Source organism: Gasterosteus aculeatus, chromosome Y (genome assembly GCF_964276395.1).
Source record: "Gasterosteus aculeatus chromosome Y, fGasAcu3.hap1.1, whole genome shotgun sequence".
Taxonomy (NCBI): Eukaryota; Metazoa; Chordata; class Actinopteri; order Perciformes; family Gasterosteidae; genus Gasterosteus; species Gasterosteus aculeatus.
In genome coordinates this window covers 7,006,755-7,015,473 of record NC_135709.1, presented here as the reverse complement: position 1 = coordinate 7,015,473, position 8,719 = coordinate 7,006,755, and positions in this window count along the sequence as shown.

The window sequence follows — 8,719 nt, the reverse complement described above, 5'->3', positions numbered from 1 at the left end:
GATGCCGCAGTACAGGTGGGCCTGGCGGGCGGTCTGGCTACAGTGCGTCAAAGCGATGATGGGGGCACGTGGCCTGTACCTTGATAGCAAAAGCTGACGCTTTTATCCAAAGGAACTTACATTACATTTTTAACCCATGGCTCTTACATTTTGCCCGGGGAGCAATTAGGGGTTAGGTGTCTTGCTCAGGGACACTTCGACATGGGGCAGCTGGTACTCGAACCACCAACCTTGTGGTTCCCAACACACCCTCTCTACGCCCTGTGCCACGACGACCCCGTCACGGCCTCCCTCAGTCGCACGTCCCTGCTGGGCTTCAGACGGCTTAATACGTCTTTATTCGCCACGACGCTCACAGGGGACCGCTACGCCCGCCCTACGAGGGCCCATTCTGGGTTTTGGAGACGGGAGACAAACATTTTGTGGTCTATCGGGCTTGATCTCCGCCTTGATGTCAGGCCCGCTGGTTCCAGTTCTTTTCGACTGGGCCCTGGTGACCACTGCTGAGAAGGCTTTCCGCTGAAGTTTTCCCACATCTTCAGTAGCAGCGGGTGTTATCTCACTGGCCATCTTCATAGGCCAGTCTGTCTTAGGTACTTTCAGGAACTCAGGGCCTCGTTGCCACCTTGACCCTTCGTTAAGTTCCTCAGGAGTCGCACTTCTGGTAAGCATGTCAGCAATGTTTAGTCTGCCTTCAATCCACCTCCAATCTTCCACATGTCCGGCTTTCTGAATCTCGCCGATTTAATTGGCGAAAAAGGTCTGGAAGCAATAGCTGTCTTTTTGGAAGGCTGCCAGAATTGTTTGGCTGTCCATAAAGTGAATCCATTGGTCGACTTTAATGCGGCAGTGCTTCTCAAAATACTTTTTTAGGCGGGTAGCGAAGACCGCGCCACAGAGTTCCGCCTTGATCACATCTCCCTTTTGGTCGAGAGGGGTGAGTTTAGCATTGGATTCTACCAACTTCATTTCAACATTGTCTTGAGTTTCCCACCGCAGGTGGAGTACAGCTCCATAGGAGGATTCACTTCCAATCCGAGAACGTGATCCCTGTTGGTGGGCCTATGGCTCCTGATGGCTTCTCTCAAACCTTACCTGGCCCAGTCTAACAAATTCTTCAAAGAGCGTTATTGCGGCTTCTCAAAGTTTTAGTGAGAGCGGGGCATCCCATGTGTCTTTATGGGTTGTCCTTGCCAGCTTCCAGGAATGATTCTCGTACCAACATTACCCTCTTCTGCTTGGCTGGTGAGGCAAGACCAACTGGGTCGTATAATGCGGCAATCTGGCTAAGTAGTATGCGTCGGTTAAGGGGATTTGGTGTTCCTTCCCTGACACCCTCCATGCTCAGATTGACCCCTGTCCTCATTTTCTCCCTTTTCTTAGAGAAGTTGATAGAAGTCAGCAACCGAAGCTTGTCTGTCTCAGGTTCGTAGCCGACCCCAAGTGCTTTGTTCTCCCCATCATGCATTTGATTGGGCAGTACCAGAGTCCTGGGTACAGTTGTGACAGCAGTGGCTCCACTCCTCCCACTTTGGCCTGACAGAACCCACAGTTTGAGGAAGAAGCCCCCTGCCTTCAAAATCTCCTCCACCCCTTTGGTGACCCTTTCCAGCGTCTTGAGGTCATCGTGTGAGGTCAGGATATCGTCCACATAGCTGTCCTCGGTTATAGCTTGCCGTTCTTCAACCATATCCACAAACTGAGGAAGATTGGCTGTCTCCTTCATTGCAACTTGGGCGATGCATCCTGCAGGTTTATCACCGATATTGACTCTGACAACTGCAAACACCTCAATGTTGTCCTCTGGCTTGTCTCTCCAGAGAAAGCGGTGGAGGTGAACTTCATCATCTTTCAGCCACACTGAGTTGTACATTTTCTTAATATCACCCAGTGCAGCATGGAGTCCACTCCTGAACCTCAGAAGTACACCTCTGATGGGATTGAGTACTTCGGGACCCTGGTGAAGGAGATCGTTTAGACTTATGTCTCGGAACTCTTGGCTACTATTCCATTCAATTCTCACCGGGGTTGAGGGGGAGTGAGGGTTCGGTGCAACCAGGTGGCTGATGTACCATTTAGGTCCTTCCCAGTTGTTAATTTCCTCCTTTGTGAGTTTTGCAGCAGCCCCTCTTGAAACCATTTCATGTATTTGTTCTTTGTAAGCAGCTTTCCACACAGGTTCCTTCTCCAGATGTTTCTCAGTATTTCTGAAGGTTGCCTCCACTGCCTTCCGGTTGTCTGGCAGTGTTTTGAGGTCTGTCTTCCAGGGATGAGCTGTGTCCCAGTGGGGAGAGTCGCTGTGCTTGTCCGCCAGCACGTATGTTAGGCACTCCTTTATCTTTTCCAGGTCCCGCTCTTCCTTGAGGGTCATTTCAGAAAAGTGAATCGGTGAATCGGCACCTACCACACTTGCAGCCGCCACATTGAGCTGCTCCAATGCTGTCCCACCTGAACCACTCAAGGACCTCTTTGTTGGCGGTTGCAGTGCTCCGGACACACTCATGACTTTCCTCCCTTTGACCCTTTGAGGTATGATGGTCTCTTTACACGCCATCGAGGCCGATCTCATGGTACTTGCTAGGTGAGTTTCAGAGCGGTACACGGACAAATCAACTGTCTCAATGAGATTGGGATGGGTTCACCCAACAGTCTTTCCTAGCAGGCCATCCCAAAGAACGAGGTCTTCCACAATCTTGGCTGGGGAACAAGACGACCTTCCCGGTGACTGATAAGGAGGTCAATCTTTGTGGGGCGGACCAGTTCATCTCTGGGTACATCCGGGAAGAACATTTGTAGTTGCTCGGCAGTGACTGATTGAGTGACTTCCGCGATGTTGTTCAGGCCATAGCAAAGAATTCTATGCTCTGCCACTTTTCCCTTGGATGTCTTCACCTTCAGCTGCAGGGAATATCTTTTCGTCAAGACAGCCTTTTTCATCCCCCCTCCATGGACTCCATGGACTATAAGTCTGATGTTCTCACCGCAGAGTCCAAAGCGATCAGCTGTTTCATTTGTGATATAATTAGTGTCGGATGCGAGGTCGATTAGGGAGCCAACAAGGCAACCAGAGTTTGTGTCACTTCCATCAGCATCATCACCACTGGATGTTCTTGCAGTCCCTCTCCAGCCTTGGCGCATGCAGTTGATGATATTCTATTTAAGAACGCATTCTTGTATTTCTCCCTTTCTTCTGGAGTAAGCTCTGCCAGAAACTCCCCTTGTTTGTTGGTTAGTCCAAGTTTCTTTCCTCCAGATGTTATGGTGCTCTGCTCCTTACTACTGCTGTCCTTCTTTGGAGTCAGTGGTTTAGGACACAGGAGGTAATTGTGGTCCGACACCCCTCCTTGGCGACAGTCTCCCTTTGGGCAGAGGTATCTGGGTGAGCATCCTTTCCCATCCTTGGGATGGGAACGCAAACACTTAGAACACAACCCTAGTTTCTTCAAATGGGCCCTTTTTGTTAAGAGATCTTGCTCTCTGAAGACCTTGCAGGAAAATAGCTTGCCGCCATGGCAGTCATCTCCACAGACAGTACAGCTGGGATAGTCATCCTTCTGACCTGCTGTGGTCAGTTTTGTGGATAATCCACTCCTTCTTGAGTGAACTTGGAAGATTGCTTTCAAGAGAATGAGCAACAACACGGTTCTTCACAGCGTCCTCTTCACCAAGAATCTGGAGTTTGCACAGAGCCCTTTCCACAGCCTGGATCAATTCAATGGTTCTTCTTGGATTGTTTCCTTTGACGGGGGGAAGAGATTGGACCTCGTTGGTGATCATTAGGACTATTTTCGCTTTGTTCCCGTATTTGCTGTCCAGCAGCCTGAACATATCGTTGGCAGATTCACAGCTAGATAGAACTAGATCCTTCTTGACTTTTTCGTGGAGACTATTTAATAAGTGGAACTTTTTTATACATTCCACACCCTGTGGGTTGCCCAATTCTTCTAGGTCCTCCCACTCAGTCTTTGAAAATTCTACATTTCGCTGAGAATTGTCGGATTGTCGGAGATCTGCAGTGAAAAAACGTATTGGAACCATCTTGGACGTCATTTAAAGAATCAAGAAACTTCCTTTAAAACCAACACTCGCCCAACTTTCAGTTCTCACAGAAGTAGACATAAAAACTGCATGTCTAAGGATTTTTGAACAATAGCAAGAGCCAACACTGAAGATGAAGCAAATTATGGTGAACAATCTGATATTGAAGCAAGAACATCATCCCAGGACACTATGAGACCAGACGAGGTTAAAGAGATTGTGGAAGACGTGAATAGTGAGACACTTCAACACAAATTGGCCTCTCCCTTTCTATATATGCAAACAGTGTTACAGTGACCCCTCGCCACTTCGCGGTTCACTTATCGCGGATTCGCTATTTCGCGGATTTTCATATTGCATTTTTTTTTTTTTGGTGCATTGTGCTCTGCATTCTGATTCGCTAAAAACTCACTCCCGAGCCGTTCATTACAGTTCTCCAACATAATCGATGGTGGCATGTCGGTGTACAAGGATCTTTTTGCAAAGAAGAAAAAAGAGCGACAACAGCTGCCTATCACTATGTTCTTCTCCCGAACAAACACACCTGCACCGCGGGCTTCAGAAGAAGAGAACACTGCAGAGCGCAGTCAGGATGCAGCGGCCCAGTCTGAAGAGCAGTGAAACGGCCTACACGCGAGTCACTGTATTTGTATACATGTAATAGTTGCTAATTGTAAAAAAAAAAAAGTTTTCTATTTCGCGGATTTCACTTATCGCGGGTCATTTTCGGAACGTAACCCCCGCGATAAACGAGGGATTACTGTACATGCTTCTAGAGCTGCAACAGAAAAGATTGTAGAGGATTTGCATAATCTGCTGTCTTTTTCTAACAGTCAGACTCTAAACAGTGTCAAAGAGATCCTCTTCAATCATTGAATTGAAATAAATGATTCTATTTTGAAAGAAATTTCTAATGCTGTAGTTCAAACTAATCCACTACTTTTAACATCAAAGAACGGTTCCTTATCTACAGATTACCGAAGGAATTTATATTTCAAGGAATTATTTTCTGTTATAGAACCCATAGAATATCTGTATAACAGCGCTCATCAAAATACTTTTGTTTATATATCTGTTACTAAGGCACCTGAGACTTTCTTAGGTCAAACAGACTTTTTAGACCAAATTGTATTTGAAGAAGAAGCTTTATCAGGGCACCTTAGGTCTTTCCAAGACGGCAAGTACTACAGAGAAAATAAGCTACTGGGAGAGCAAAACAAATGTATCAGTTTGGATTTCTATATCGATGAATTTGAAGTTTGTAACCCGCTTAGCACCTCTAGAAAACTTCGAAAGATAACTGCAGTACATTGGGTTGTTCTACATTTACCAGCCAGGTGCCGGTCAAGTCTTCCTTCAATTCAGCTAGCTGTCTTGGGTAAAAGTGTCGATGTCAAGCAATATGGTTATGAAAAGTTTCTTGAACCGAGATTAAAGATATAAGATGTCTTAAACAAGAGGGAATTTTGGTTGAAGTTTTCGATCAGTTTTTTAAGGGTACTATATTTTGTGTGTGCGCAGATAACCTCTTCTTGCAGGCTTTTTTGAAAGTTTTATTGTTCACAAGTTCTGCCGGTTTTGTTTGATAAGTTGGGGCCAAATTGCAAATAATGAAGTTAATGATTTTGAATTAAGGAGGGTTGATGAACACAACAGCTTTCAGGAAGAGCTTGGACAGGATGATAATCTCCAAACCACATACGGGGTAAAAAGGGAATCCGTGTAGTGGCCATTTGTCCTACAAATCTTTAAATGTCAAAGGGCGACTGCTGCACCTCGTTTTGTTTCCTTGCAGTATAACACTTTCACAAGATACGTGGAAGCGTCTATTGTCAGTTCACAAGAGGTGCTAACATATTTGTGTGTGTTAAACTATAAGTATGTGTCAAACTTTTAACTGGGCTAGTTTCATATTGGATCGAACGTTATGCTAAACAAAGTAGAGAAGACAAAACTGAGGAATTTGATGAACCGATCCACCTGTTTAGTTTTTACACCAAAATTGGTGTAAAGGAATGGATTGTAGGATATTAGAAACAAATTGACGACCCGGTTCATAAAATTATTAAAAATGCATAAAGTGTACACCAGAATACACCCATGATTCTGAAACTTGATAATCAAAAGTTCTTTTCATGGGCTTAGTTGGGTTTGCTGTCTTGTCTTGATTTAAGAGTTAGGTAAGGGGGGAAGCAGGATGTGCCAAGCAGGCAGACACGAGTCTGACAAGATGGGGAGTCAGTTTATGTCCTGGCTGAGGAATGCAAGGTCTGCGGGTCAACTAGAAGATTTACCAGCCAAAGGGGGTTAGAGACACACCAACACTATTCAACATACACACTCTGTTCGCTGATGTTTACGTTAAGTCAGGAGTCTGGACATTGGATGTGACCGGATCTTTAGATGTGGGAGGTGGAAGGTCCTCCTCTACGCCAGTTTAGGGCCAATAGAAATCTTTCCTTCTCTGTCTTTCAAGGGTTATAAAACATGATGTTCTTGCTGATGTTAGGAGTTGTTCTTCTGGCCTGTGTGCTGCCTGAACTGCTCCTGCCTTTGCAAACGCAGCGCTGATACTTGACCTGTGATCTGACAAATACATTTCCCAGAGTCGTTCGGCTGAATTTTTGATAACCCCGACCAGGCTCCAAATCTTGAACACGTATTCTTACAAACTGTGTAATCAATAAAGTAATGACAATATTGTAAAACCACTGTAATTCTGCAACTGTAATAGAATAATACCAATGCAGTTGTGATTTTTTGTAATTTGATGTAATGTAATCAACTGGAATGCATGCATGTAAAACAACAACTGATATTGACTAAGGGTCATTGGAAATCCAAGTTACATTGAACTCACCAGAAGACCACTCCCAGAGGTGTGGACACTAACTTTCACACCTTTAAGCATTGTTATAAATACCTGTAGGAACCATTGTTCTCGAGTTCGCTGGTGGAGGCTACAGACGGGCACTAGGGATGGTCAAAAGGGCTGACCTGGGGCCTATTGGTTGCTGAGACCAGCGGCTCCTCAGCTGAGATGTTCTTTTTACCACAACACCATCTCTTTTATTAAATACATTTGATTTTAACCTTTTGATCAACAACCCCTAAATTCAACACAGTACAATGAAAAAAAGTAGTACCCAGCACACTTACTCAGATTCTCTCATTTTCATCCTGATATTATATGTTGAACATTCCTGTAGGCCCTGGTGTGTGTGTGCGCTACTAACTATCGGGATCACAGGTAAGATAATTCTAGTACATTTGATTCTAAAGTAATGCTAAGTCTTCATATAGAAATATGCTTTGGCTACTGAACTTTTCACTGAAAATGATAATGTATGTATGGGCTTGTTGACCCTGTTTTTAATTTGGGGCATATCCTACTAAAATAACATATATGGAACATTTTTCATAGGCATGGCACTTCATTGCAAACATATGATGACATATGATGAAGCGCTGCAGATTGCACATGCGCAGAACAGGCTCGCGTACATGACGGTCTAGCCACCGAGAACCGGCTTCCTCTTTCAAAATCTCACCGGTTCGTGTCGTGTAGTTGGCTGCCCCACATCATGTTCAGCGCCGCCGTCCGACTCTCTGTCTCCGGTGTCCGGAGATTAACCCGCACGCAACCGGGATGTAAAGGTATTTGTGCAAATATTAATAAAATTCTGGCCGGGCGAAGTTGAAACGGAAACCCTGTGTGGCTGATGGCACATTGCGGCGCCTGCTAGTGTTAGCTAATATTAGCTTAGTGGCTAGTGTGGCTATCACGTACAATTGCACGCACAACTATTAAACGTGTTGACGTTTTAGTCAAAGGATTGTCGGGATCTCCGATCCCCCCGAGTTGGTTGATGAGAAGGATCGCAACACGTCGATCAATTAAAGTCAAAAAGTTAACATTTATTTAGAAGAGAAAAAGATTACATGAGCAATTCTCTGCAGATATCTGGCTCTAACTATTGCTTGCAAGCAGGAGGTCCAACATACCAGCACGTATTCCAGCGTAAACGCGGAGTTTTTATACACTTGGAGACAGTTCTTAGCGCCAGTTACGAAAAGCCACAAATCAAGTTGAGATAAGAACTCAGGTGAAGCTGAGGGTAACACACAATGCTCCTCTGATCGAAGGTCTGTGAGAGCAAGATGACCCCCTTCCCCAAACCCAGCTGCAAACCCTAAATCTTTCTATCTCTCCATCTCAGGGTCAACCACTGAGACCTGGCTTTTAGCACCGGACAAATGTTTACAACATGTTTCACTACTACTGGCATCTCACAGGATGTTGGCTTCTTATCAATAATACTTCCTCTCATGAACGCTGTATGTGTGCGGTAGTGACGCTGTCTCAGTGGAGCTCGTCGTGTCTTGTGTCCTTGCCATGACCCAGTCCACACGCTCCGACTGGGGCCTGTGTTTCTATTGATGATTCTAGTTGCTAATATACTAACGTTAAATAGGTTAGCTTAGTGTTCAGCAAACAAAGTGCTGGTCGCCAGTGTGCTCTTGAGTTCATTTGGTACAAGAACAGGAAAAACGTAAGGTTATTCATTAGCTAGTTGAGGCTTTGCTGCGCTGTCTTTATCAGTCAGGGATGTTGGCTTCCAACGTTAGCTTTATTATTACTGTAGCATATCCCTCCCGACATATGGTCTGACGCCTTACT